Consider the following 13,495-nt stretch of genomic DNA (forward strand, 5'->3'; position numbering starts at 1 on the left):
TACACAGACACACCCCTACATAGAAATAGCCTCCTATTCAAAAAGTATCTATAAGCCAAAATTCCAAAACACATTAAAAAAACAGTCACATAAATTCTGTTATATGAATATGGCATTACTAAGATGGAAAGCCTGAAAAACTTTTCTTAAAATAAATATGTTTATTAATAATTTGCATTCCCACATTTATTGAAACACTATTCATAGTATTAATAGCAAAGATATGGAAAAAATCTAAATGCTTGTTAATGGTGAATGAATAAAGAAAATGTGATTAATAGTAATATAATACATATATCCATAATACATATATATATATATATATATACATACATATTATTCAGCCTTAAAAAAACAAGGAAATAACTGCCATTTGAGACAACACTGATGAACCTGGAGGATAGTATGCATAGTGAAATAAGCAGGACAGAAAGACAACAGAGAAGGCAATGGCACCCCACTCCAGTACTCTTGCCTGGAAAATCCCATGGACGGAGGAGTCTGGTAGGCTGCAGTCCATGGGGTTTCGAAGGGTGGGACATGACTGAGAGACTTCACTTTCACTTTTCACTTTCATGCATTGGAGAAGGAAATGGCAGCCCACTCCAGTGTTCTTGCCTGGAAAATCTCAGGGATGGGGGATCCTGGTGGGCTGCCATCTATGGGGTTGCACAGAGTCGGACATGACTGAAGCAACTGGAGCAGCAGCAGAAATACAAAAAGACAAATATTGCATGATCTTATTTATAAGTAGAATTTAAAGTAGTCAGACTCATAGAAACAGAGTAGATTGGTGGCCTCCAGGAACCAGGGAAGGGAGAAATAGGATGATTTAGTCAAAGGATACAATATTCAGTGATGCAAATTACTGAATTCTGGAAGTCTAATGTATATAACATCAAAGGGACTGCAGTATCCAAAACTCTATTGAATACTTCAATTCAATAAAAGGATAGGTTGATCTTTAAGTGTTCTCACCACACACACACAAGGTAATTAATGTTATTGAAGAGTGAAACAAACAGGAATATCACATTTTCTATGAGATAAAATGTAATGTGTCATGAAAATAGAGAAATAATGCACTTGGAAAAATTATTGCAAAAATATTATAGAAAAGGGTTAATTTTCTTATTGTATAGAGAGAGCTCAGAGAAATTAACAATATAAGAACCAACAACCTAAAATAAAGGAAGGGGCAAAAGTTTTAAAGAGGAATCCAACAGAAATTGGATACAAATACAAATCAGTTATAAACTTGAGAATATGTATGGTATCACAATTTAAAAGATACTAATTGTAATGGTGAAAGTGTTTTAAAATAAAATTTCAATGTTTATTTTATTTATGTATTTGTTTCACTGTGCTGGGTCATAGTTGTAGCAGGAAGGATCTTCGATTTTCCTTGTGGCCTGTGGAATCTTTCCATTGCTGTATACAAACTCTTAGTTAAGGCATCTGGGGTCTAGTCCCTGACCAGGGATTAAACTGGGACCCATGGCACTGGGAGTGCAGAGTCAGCCACTGGATCACAAGGGAAATCCCTAGTGTTTTTTCACATGTGTAACATTGGAAGAAATGAAATATGAACACACTATTACTATTGTGTGCATTGAGGAAGTTGTGAAAAAAATGGGCAATCTCACACACATTGATTTGGCTAGAGAATGACACATTTTTGTAAGGCAATTCTGTAGTATCTATCAAATTTACAATGTCTATCAAATTCACTATGCCTATACCCTTTTGTTTTGCAATTCCATTTTTAGACATTTACCATGAATTAAATATATATAATGTATGAAAAGATACGTTTATAATCATGATCATTATAGTATTAATTTTAGTAATCATAACACTTTTTTTTTTCAATCGGGAAAATGTGTTTGTGCGTGCTAGGTTGCTTCAGTCATGCCTGACTCTTTGCAACCCTATGGACTGTAGCCTGCCAGCCTCCTCTGACCATGGGACCCTTCAGGCAAGAATACTGGAGTGCTATGCCCTCCAGTCCCATCACTTCATGGGAAATAGATGGGCAAACAGTGGAAACAGTGTCAGACTTTATTTTTTTGGGCTCCAAAATCACTACAGATGGTGACTGCAGCCATGAAATTAAAAGGCGCTTACTCCTTTGGAAGGAAAGTTATGTCCAACCTAGATAGCATATTGAAAAGCAGAGACATTACTTTGCCAACAATGGTCCGTCTAGTCAAGGCTATGGTTTTTTCCTGTGGTCATGTATGGATGTGAGAGTTGGACTGTGAAGAAGGCTGAGCGCCGAAGAATTGATGCTTTTGAACTGTGGTGTTGGAGAAGACTCTTGACAGTCCCTTGGACTGCAAGGAGATCCAACCAGTCCATTCTGAAGGGGATCAGCCCTGGGTGTTCTTTGGAGGGAATGATGCTGAAGCTTAAACTCCAGTACTTTGGCCACCTCATGCGAACAGTTGACTCATTGGAAAAGACCCTGATGGTGGGAGGGACTGGGGGCAGGAGGAGAAGGGGATGACAGGATGAGATGGCTGGATGACATCACTGACTCGATGGACATGAGTCTGAGTGAACTCTGGGAGTTGGTGATGGACAGGGGGGCCTGGCATGCTGCGATTCATGGGGTCACAAAGAGTTGGACATGACTGGGCGACTCATCTGATCTGATATATATATATAAAATCCATGTGCTGCAGTTAAGACCTAGTGCAGCCAAATAAATAATAAATGAAATAAAATATTAAAAATAGAAAAATTAAGAAAGAGTTAAAAAGAGTTGCATCCATAGATTTTATTTTGTGTAACATTTCTCAGCATAAAGCTAAACATTTTTTATATTCATTTCAGTATTAAATACCCATAGCTTAATGCTTTAATCAACATAGCTAATCACAATTTATACTTTAAGATCATCTACAGTGGTCTTATCTAGTAAAACTCTTTGTATCAGTTTGAATTATGTTTGACTACATGTAACAGAAAGCTAACCACAATAGCTGAACCAAATAGAGGTTCATATTTTCTCATATTATGAGAAATCTGGAAACAATTAGTTCAGGATTGGTACAGCTGCTCCAGGAAGGTCCAAGATCCTTTCAAATTCTTGCCCCATTATTCTTTTCATATGGTGTATGTTTTTTCATAGTTTCAAAGTGACTTCTATGCCTCCAAGAATGTTTATATTCTAGGTAGAAAGAAAGAGGGAAGAATAAAGAATAAAACATGTGTACCAGCTGAGCCTGTTCTCTCTATAATAGGTAAAAATGGACCTCTTGTAAAATCTACTTACCACATTTACTCTTTGATTTCATTTGTCAGAAGTGGAACACATATCCATTCCTAGCTTTAGTAGAGTCACACTCCTCGTCTGAGAACAATTAGAATTCTGTAAGTAAAGAAAACAGAAGGAATGGCTACTGGATTTGAATCATTGTCAATGATGTTTTAAGGTTTTGTTTTTTTTCTCAAAACAAGAGCAGTATATGCCCTGTGCTACTCAGATATATAAATATGAATCAAGTCTGCATCCCTGAATATCAGAAATTTGTTTTATAATTTTCAAGGACTATAATGGAAAAATATTTTGCAGTTGCTGGTTTGAGTTTTCTAGAGCACCCATAATAAGGTGCCAAAGCCTGAGTGGCTTAAACAATAAATATTTATTTTCTCACAATTCTGGAAGCTAGAAGTCCAAAAAAAGGTGTCAGAATGGTTGATTTTTTTTTTTTATGGGGCCTCTCTCTTTGATTTGTGGATGTCCATCTTCTCCTTGTGTCTTTACACAGTCTTTTTTTTATGTGTATCTGTGTCCTAATCTCTTCTTCTTGTAACAACAAGAGCGATGTTTAATTAGACCACAAAATATGACCTAATTTTAACTCAATTACCTCTTTAAAGACTATTTCTAAATACGAATTCTGAAGTATTGGGGGTTAGGACCTGGACATATGAATTTTTGAAATGATACCATTAGACTTACAGCACTGCTGAAGCATAGAAAAAATAGCAATAACAAAACAAAAATAAACCAAGAGGGAGAGGTGACAAGAGACATTTCTGAGTCTTCCTTTTCAATGTTTAAACTGTGTCAATCTTTCCAAGCCTACCTCACTGGTGTCATCTGAAAATGGTAACCAGAAAAAAAAATTACTTGACTGAATATAAAACTAATGTTGTCAAATGATTTCTAATTCCTATGATTTGTAGATTCAAATGGCTTAATGACTTTGTTTAGCTAGGATAGTAGAGTCATAGGTAATTACAGTTATTCACACATTAAACTGTGGGGAAACAGCAAATCCAATTATGTTCATTTCAAGCACATCTCTCTGGGATTTGTGGAAGATATTAAGCAAAGAGACATGCCACTTTCATAGTCCAATTTGCTTGTACATGTCTACTTAGATTTATTGTGATTTGTCCTTGGTTTGTGTGTGTTTACTCACAGATAACTATCAATTGCAGAAGCAACAGACAGCAGTGTAACTTTGGAATATTGTTGTTTAATTAACTTGGATTCAAATTCTGATAACGTGTGAATTATTATTAGGGTACTAATGGAGTGTGGAAAAAATGCTCTTGCTCTTCTCTGGTTTATTTTTCTGCTATTTTATGTTATATACAATGTCTACAAGGCTGTGGAAAACAAAGCAAATGCAGTAATGATGTTTTATGTGAGTCAGAGAGAAAAGTAGGGAAGGATGTAATCCAAACAAATATACATTGGTATTGATTTTAATTAATTAATGGTTATATGAGTCAATCTCTCATTCATCAGATAATTATAGTAATTATAGGTTGCAAATTAGATAGAAATTCTAGGGAACTGATAAATTTGGTTTGGCAGCCTAAGTTGGAGGTTATTATTGTCAGCACTGAAGGATTTGCTAAATGCCTTCAAGCTGAACTATCCAGGATGATCTTCAAAGGTGAGCATTTGAGGTAAGACCTGTTGGAAAAAAGAGACCAGTTCAGTGCCAAGGAAATAATCATTGCCTGAGATGATCCTGTTGAAATAGATCCCTATAATACCATGCCTAATCCCTCTTTCTCCTTCCACCTCTTCTTTGACTAACATGAAGACTGTGATGGGGTACATACCCAAGACCCAGTGCTTGCATAACTATCTAAAATAAAACCATCTATCTCAAACATTCTATTTCAATTCAATGAATTAAGTGAATTTAAATTAATAAAACATGTGTGAAAGTGAAGTGAAAATGAAAGTCGCTCAGTCATGTCTGATTCTTTGCGACCCCATGAACTATATACACAGCTCATGGAATTCTCCAGGCCAGAATACTGAGTGGGTAGCCTATCCATTCTCCAGTGGATCTTCCCAACCCAGGAATTGAACCGGCGTCTCCTGCATTGCAGGCAGATTCTTTACCAACTGAGCTATCAGGGAAGCCCTCAGTTCAGTTCAGTTCAGTCACTCAGTCGTGTCCGACTCTTTGCGACCCCATGAATTGCAGCACGCCAGGCCTCCCTATCCATCACCAACTCCCGGAGTTCACTCAGACTCACGTCCATCGAGTCAATGATGCCATCCAGCCATCTCATCCTCTGTTGTCCCCTTCTCCTCCGGCCCCCAATCCCTCCCAGCATTAGGGACTTTTCCAATGAGTCAACTCTTCGCATGAGGTGGCCAAAGTATTGGAGTTTAAGCTTCAGCATCAGTCCTTCCAATGAACACCCAGGACTGATCTCTTTTAGGATGGACTGGTTGGATCTCCTTGCAGTCCAAGGGACTCTCAAGAGTCTTCTCCAACACCACAGTTCAAAAGCATCAATTCTTCAGCACTCAGCTTTCTTCACAGTCCAACTCTCACATCCATACATGACCACTAGGAAAACCATAGCTTTGACTAGACGGACCTTTGTTGGCAAAGTAATGTCCCTGCTTTTTAATATGCTATCTAGGTTGGTCACAACTTTCCTTCCAAGGAGTAAGTTTCTTAATTTCACGGCTGCATTCACCATCTGCAGTGATTTTGGAGCCCCCCAAAATAAAGTCTGATACTGTTTCCACTGTTTCTCCATCTATTTCCCATGAAGTAATGGGACCAGATGCCATGATCTTAGTTTTCTGAAGTTGAGCTTTAAGTCAACTTCACTCTCCTCTTTCACTTTCATCAAAATTAAGATATACATTTTTAAATATATTATCCAATTGCATTCTTAATAGACTATAGTGTAAACATAACCTTTATGTGCATTGGGAAACCAAAAAATTCATGTGACTTGCTTTATTATGATGTTTGCTTTATTGCAGTGGTCTAGAACTGAACCTGGAATATCCATGAAGTATAGTTGTACATCTCTAGGCTAGGACTTATTTATTTTATAATTGGAAGTTTGTACTATTTGACCACCTTCACCCAAATCTCCCATTCTCCACTCCCCAACCACTGGCAACCACCTATCTGACCTCTGTATCTAAGAGTTAGTTTTCTTAGATTCCACCTATAACTGAGATCATATGGTATTTGTCTTTCTCTATTTCACTTAGCATAGTGCCCTTAAGGCCATCCATGTTGTTGCAGTGGCAAGATACTCTATTTTATGGTTGAATTGTGTGTGTGTGTGTATATATATATATGCCATATTTTCTTTATCCATTCATCTATTGGTGGATACTTAGGCTGTTTCATTTTCTTGTCTATTAATGTCTAAATAATGCGTGTCTTTTAAAATTAATATCTAAATGTCTATTTCTGTCTAAATAATGCTGCAGTGAACAAGGGGATAGCAGATAACTTTTTGAGTTAGTGTTTTCTTTTCCTTTGAATATATACCCAGAAGTAGAATTGCCAGATCATATGGAAGTTCTATTTTTAATTTGTTAAGAACCTCCATACTGGTTTCCGTAGTAGCTGCACCAGTTTACATTCCCAACAATAGTGCATTAAGGTTTTCTTTTCTCCACGTCTTTGCAACACTTGTCATTTCTTGTCTTTTTGCTAATAGCCATTAACAGGTATAAGGTGATATCTCATTGTGGTTTTGATTTGCATTCGCTGATGATGTGAATTTTCTCTGTATTTGGAAACAAAAGTGCATTTCCAATTCACTCATAGGAATTTACCAAATAGAAATAAATATGAATGTATACAAGTTTTCTTATAGAATAATATTTATTACACAATTATATTAAAAATGAACACTTGTTTACATTAATTTTAGTTTTATTCTTTTAACAGAACATTTAAACAAAATTGTTTGTTCAGTATTGTCTCAGTTCAGTTCAGTTCAGTTGCTAGTTGTGTCCGACTCTTTGCAACCCCATGAACAGCAGGGCCTCCTCCCACTCCAGGCCTCCCTGTCCATCACCAACTTCTGGAGTCCACCCAAACCCATGTCCATTGTGTCGGTGATGCCATCCAACCATCTCATCCTCTGTCGTCCCCTTCTCCTGCCCTCAATCTTTCCCAGCATCAGGGTCTTTTCAAATGAGTCAGCTCTTCGCATCAGGTGGCCAAAGTATTGGAGTTTCAGCTTCAACATCAGTCCTTCCAATGAACACCCAGGACTGATCTCTTTTAGGATGGACTGGTTGGATCTCCTCACAGTTCAAGGGACTCTCAAGAGTCTTCTCCAGCACCACAGTTCAAAAGCATCAATTCTTCAACGCTCAGCTTTCTTCACAGTCCAACTCTCACATCCATACACGACCACTGGAAAAACCATAGCCTTGACTAGACGGACCTTTGTTGACAAAGTAAAGTCTCTGCTTTTTATTTTATTTTTATGAGGACACAGCTGCGTATCAAGGATGCATGTGCCAGAGTTGGAGAAATCCCTGTGGTTAGTTTGTATCCACTTTTTTTTTTTTTTTTTGTAGTCCAGCTAAAATATAAATTTTATTTATTTATTTATTTTTAATTTTAATTTTTTTATGTTAATAAACTTCTGTTTGATTTTGTCCTGCTATTCTGTCATTTCTTACAGAGATCCTCAGCTAAGAACTCAAAAGGGTAAAGGGAAATAAGCCTCTATGTCACCCTAAGTCAGCTTCAATAATTGCCATAGTGAGCAGTCTTTTTTTTTTTTTTTTTTTGGGGGGGGGAATGAAATGTCCTATAGCTATCAATTAGGTCTAACTGGTCTATTGTATCGTTTAAAGTTTGTGTTTCCTTGTTAATTTTCTGTTTAGTTGATCTATCCATAGGTGTGAGTGGGGTATTAAAGTCTCCCACTATTATTGTGTTATTGTTAATTTCTCCTTTCATACTTGTTAGCATTTGTCTTACATACTGCAGTGCTCCCATGTTGGGTGCATATATATTTATAATTGTTATATCTTCTTCTTGGATTGATCCTTTGATCATTATGTAGTGACCTTCTTTGTCTCTTTTCACAGCCTTTGTTTTAAAGTCTAATTTATCTGATACGAGTATTGTGACTTCTGCTTTCTTTTGGTCCCTATTTGCATGGAAAATCTTTTTCCAGCCCTTCACTTTCAGTCTGTATGTGTCCCCTGTTTTGAGGTGGGTCTCTTGTAGACAACATATGTAGGGGTCTTGTTTTTGTATCCATTCAGCCAGTCTTTGTCTTTTGGTTGGGGCATTCAACCCATTTACGTTTAAGGTAATTACTGATAAGTATGATCCCGTTGCCATTTACTTTATTGTTTTGGGTTTGAGTTTATACACCATTTTTGTGTTTCCTGTCTAGAGAATATCCTTTAGTATTTGTTGGAGAGCTGGTTTGGTGGTGCAGAATTCTCCCAGCTTTTGCTTGTCTGAAAAGCTTTTGATTTCTCCTTCATACTTGAATAAGATCCTTGCTGGGTACAATAATCTGGGCTGTAGGTTATTTTCTTTCATCGTTTTAAGTATGTCTTGCCATTCCCTCCTGGCTTGAAGAGTTTCTATTGAAAGATCAGCTGTTATCCTTATGGGAATTCCCTTGTGTGTTATTTGTTGTTTTTCCCTTGCTGCTTTTAATATTTGTTCTTTGTGTTTGATCTTTGTTAATTTGATTAATATGTGTCTTGGGGTGTTTCTCCTTGGGTTTATCCTGTTTGGGACTCTCTGGGTTTCTTGGACTTGGGTGATTATTTCCTTCCCCATTTTAGGGAAGTTTTCCACTATTATCTCCTCAAGTATTTTCTCATGGTCTTTCTTTTTGTCTTCTTCTTCTGGAACCCCTATGATTCGAATGTTGTAGCATTTAATATTGTCCTGGAGGTCTCTGAGATTGTCCTCATTTCTTTTAATTCGTCTTTCTTTTATCCTGTCTGATTCATTTATTTCTACCATTCTATCTTCTAATTCACTAATCCTATCTTCTGCCTCTGTTATTCTACTATTTGTTGCCTCCAGAGTGTTTTTAATTTCATTTATTGCATTATTCATTATATATTGACTCTTTTTTATTTCTTCTAGGTCCTTGTTAAACCTTTCTTGCATCTTCTCAATCCTTGTCTCCAGGCTATTTATCTGTGATTCCATTTTAATTTCAAGATTTTGGATCAATTTCACTATCATTATTTGGAATTCTTTATCAGGTAGATTCCCTATCTCTTCCTCTTTTGTTTGGTTTGGTGGGCATTTATCCTGTTCCTTTATCTGCTGGGTATTCCTCTGTCTCTTCATCTTGTTTAAATTGCTGAGTTTGGGAGTCCTTTCTGTATTCTGGCAGTTTGTGGAGTTCTCTTTATTGTGGCGTTTCCTCACTGTGTGTGGGTTTGTACAGGTGGCTTGTCAAGGTTTCCTGGTTAGGGAAGCTTGTGTCGGTGTTCTGGTGGGTGGAGCTGTATTTCTTCTCTTTGTTCAGTCGCGCTGTGGGGAGGGAGGGAGGGATGCTGCAAACAAATGACACTGGCGTGCGCTCGCAGTGCCTCAGCCACACTGGGTCTGCCCCCGCTCACGGCGCGTGTAGCCTCCCTGCCCACACTGCTTGGGCTCTAGGTTGTTCCGCCGGGAACAATCCGAGGCTGGCCCTGGGTTGCATGCACCTCCCAGGTCCAAGCCGCTCAGGTTCAGGCACTCAGGTAGTCCTCAGAGGCGCAGACTCAGTTGGGGCTGCGTTTTGTGCTCTTCCCAGGTCCGAGCAGCTCAGGTGATGAGGTGTTTGGCGAGCGCCAATGCTGCGACTTAGCGCCTCCCCGCCACTCGGTTATCTGGGTGTAAAACCGGCACACCTTCTCAGGCAGATGTTGACCGTCCAGACCCCCAATAAGTTTTAGTTAGCAAAGAAGCCAGTTTTATAGATAATGTCTCTCTGGGGCTGCGATTGCCCCCTTCCGGCTCTGGCTGCCTGTCAGCGGAGGGGGAAGGTTTGCAGCCGGCTACCTCTGTTTAGTCCTTTGTTCCGTGCGCGGGCTGGCGGTGTCTTAGGTTAGGGCTGGCTTTTCGCATGGTAGATATCCCACAGTCTGGTTTCCTAGCCCAAATTATTTCGCTCAGATAGTGCTCAGGGTATTCAGGCCAGGTCCTTACTCTCAGCGATGCAGCCCGCGCCGCGCCTCCCTGCCCAGCCCCCGCTTGTTAATGGCGGATGCAGGCGTCTGCGCTGCTTCTCCGCTGGGGGAGTTACCGTAGGGCTCGCAATCTGCGAGTTTTAATTGTTTATTTATTTTTTCTCCCTGTTATGTTGCCTTCTGTGCTTCCAAAGCTCGGCACGGATTCGGCAGTGAGAAGGTTTCCTGGTGTTTGGAAACTTCTCTCTTTTTAAGACTCCCTTCCCGGGACGGAACTCCGTCCCTCCCTCTTTTGTCTCTTTTATTGTCTTTAATATTTTTTCCTACCTCCTTTCGAAGAGTTGGGTTGCTTTTCTGGGTGCCTGATGTCCTCTGCTGGCATTCAGAAGTTGTTTTGTGGAATTTACTCGACGTTTAAATGCTCTTTTAATGAATTTGTGGGGGAGAAAGTGTTTTCCCCGTCCTACTCCTCCGCCATCTTGGCGCCTCCCTGTCGTCTCTGCTTTTTAATATGCTGTCTAGGTTGGTCATAACTTTCCTTCTAAGGAGTAAGCGTCTTTTAATTTCATGGCTGCAATCACCATCCGCAGTGATTTTGGTGCCCAGAAAAATAAAGTCTGACACTGTTTCCACTGTTTCCCCATCTATTTCCCATGAAGTGATGGGACCAGATGCCATGATCTTAGTTTTCTGAATGTTGAGCTTTAAGCCAACTTTTTAACTCTCCTCTTTCACTTTCATGAAGAGGCTCTTTAGTTCTTTTTCACTTTCTGCCATAAGGGTGGTGTCATCTCCATATCTGAGGTTATTGATATTTCTCCCGGCAATCTTGATTCCAGCTTGTGCTTTCTCCAACCCAGTGTTTCTCAATCAGTATTGTCTACTAATTCATTTACTAGGTTTTATCCAATAGGATGTATCTCTGTAAGATGTGTTAAGATTTACATGTAACCATGTTCACTGAGGGTCTTCCCATGTGGCTCAGTGGTATAGAATCTGCCTGGCAATGCAGGAGACACAGAAGACACAGGTTGGATCCCTGCGTTGGGAAGATTCCCTTGGAGTAGGAAAGGGCTACTCACGCCAGTATTCTTGACTGGAGAATTCCATAGACAGAGGAATCTGGAGGGCTACAGTCCTTGGGATTGTGGAGTTGGACACAAGTTGAGGGACTGAGCATGCACACAATGTTCACTGAGAATAATTTAAAATATTAGAAGAATTGGAAAAATCTAATGGCCAATATTAAATTTTTACTTAAAAATTCTATTTTGTATATAATTAGCTTACTTAAACAGTTTATTCATTTTATAATTGGCAAAATATAAACATTTAAATATGAAAAATAAAAATATTGCTTTATCTGTTGACTAACATTTAGGGTAAATTTGAACCACTTTATTTAACATCAGAAAATAAGCATAGGAAAGTTAAAATGATTAAAGATGTGTTAAAACATAGCTCATGGATGATGCCATTACCTAAAATAGGAAAGTAAAACAGAAGTTATTGGATTTTGGACATAATCCATTTAAAGTGCCTTTAAAAGCCTCCAGAATACATTGGGTTGGCCAACAGGTTCATTTGGTTTCTTCCATAATATCTTACTTGTAAAGACATGTCAGGTGCTGTAAAAGTAGTTCAGAGCAGTTTAGGATCTGGAATTAGCACTCTAAGCAAAATTTTATTTATAGATAAACAACCTAAGGCATCAGCTTGGTGAATATCTAAATGTGAGATTGGGAGATGTGAAAGGGTATAATTTAGAAAAAGGCCTGGAATGCATACTTAGAGATGTAGAGGACCGAAACAATGCAGAGTCAAAGAAGTCAAGGGAGGAGCATTTCAAGGAGAGGGAGTGGGCTTCAAGACTCAGTTGCTTCAGTAAGCAGGTTGTTAGAATGCATCTGTATTCTAAAAAATAAAAATACTGTGTTTCAGTAATGAGAAAGTTGATGAAAACTTTCAAATGAACAGTTTCAACAGAAAGAAACATTATAGACAGCTGAGGAGTAAGCTGGTGAAAGAAAGTAAGAGGCAAAATATTGGTAACTTTCAAAGTGTCTTAGTTCAGTTCAGTCCAGTCGCTTAGTTGTGTCTGACTCTTTGCGACCCCATGAATTACAGCACGCCAGGCCTCCCTGTCCATCACCAACTCTCGGAGTTCACTCAAACTCATGTCCATCGAGTTGGTGATGCCATCCAGCCATCTCATCCTCTGTCATCCCCTTTTCCTCCTGCCCCCAGTCCCTCCCAGCATCAGAGTCTTTTCCAATGAGTCAACTCTTCGCATGAGGTGGCCTTAGATGAATCCAATTACAGAAACTGGGCAGTAAGAGAAGGAGACTGACAAAACTATTAGCAACTACTCAGATTTCTTGCCAGCCTTTCTATGCAAAAACTATTATTATAAGAGGAGTGCTCAGAAACCTTTTGCATTTGATCCATTTTAATGAAACAAAATTGTTCTCATTTTATGGCTGTTTCCACAGTGACAGCATGCAGGGATTGTTAGGAAGGACATTGCTGGAACAGAACAACCTTGACTCCAGAACACCCTGAGAGCCCTGCTGACCCCTCCTGAAGCTGTAGAGCATTCCAAGGTGCTTCATCCAGCCTTCACACCCTCTCTGCTCCGCTGGAGTCAGGCTTACATTGTTGTCTGGTGTTTCACCCAGAAACCTTTCAGCCCCTGCCCCATTTTCTCTCACACAAATATTTCCCTCATAAAATCCTTGCACGTTTAATCCCGACTTGGCATTGGCTTCTCAGAGGACCTAGAATAATACACGCATATAATAGAAATGTTCAGATGTTCTTTGAAGCTCTGAGCTGCTTAAACCTTATGTTGTTTATTAAAGACAGCAGCTTACATTTATGACATAGTTTCTCTTGATGTTTGCAAAACTAGTTAGACTTTTCTGACTTTACAGTGGGGACAGCCTATTTTTGGTTACATCTCTTGTTTCATTGTCCTGTTAATTTTCAAGTTCTGAATATCCTACTTTTAAAAAAATCATAATTTCTGATATTCCCTTTTATTCTTGAATATGTTTATTGACTCTGTTTGTAAGCATG

General features: G+C 38.8%; 1 long non-coding RNA gene across 1 annotated transcript; it reads right to left on the bottom strand.

Moving 5' to 3' along the window:
• Window positions 1-2,767: 2,767 nt before the first annotated feature.
• On the bottom strand, window positions 2,768-10,909 carry LOC147363277 (uncharacterized). Its single transcript, XR_015135938.1, has 3 exons — window positions 10,745-10,909; window positions 3,281-3,376; window positions 2,768-3,175 (listed from the first exon to the last, which is right to left on the bottom strand). It is a non-coding gene; the product is annotated as an uncharacterized LOC147363277 (long non-coding RNA).
• Window positions 10,910-13,495: the final 2,586 nt, after the last annotated feature.

This window comes from Bos grunniens, chromosome 11 (assembly GCF_055505025.1).
Source record: "Bos grunniens cultivar Pamir isolate PY7600 chromosome 11, Bosgru_T2T1.0, whole genome shotgun sequence".
NCBI lineage: Eukaryota > Metazoa > Chordata > Mammalia > Artiodactyla > Bovidae > Bos > Bos grunniens.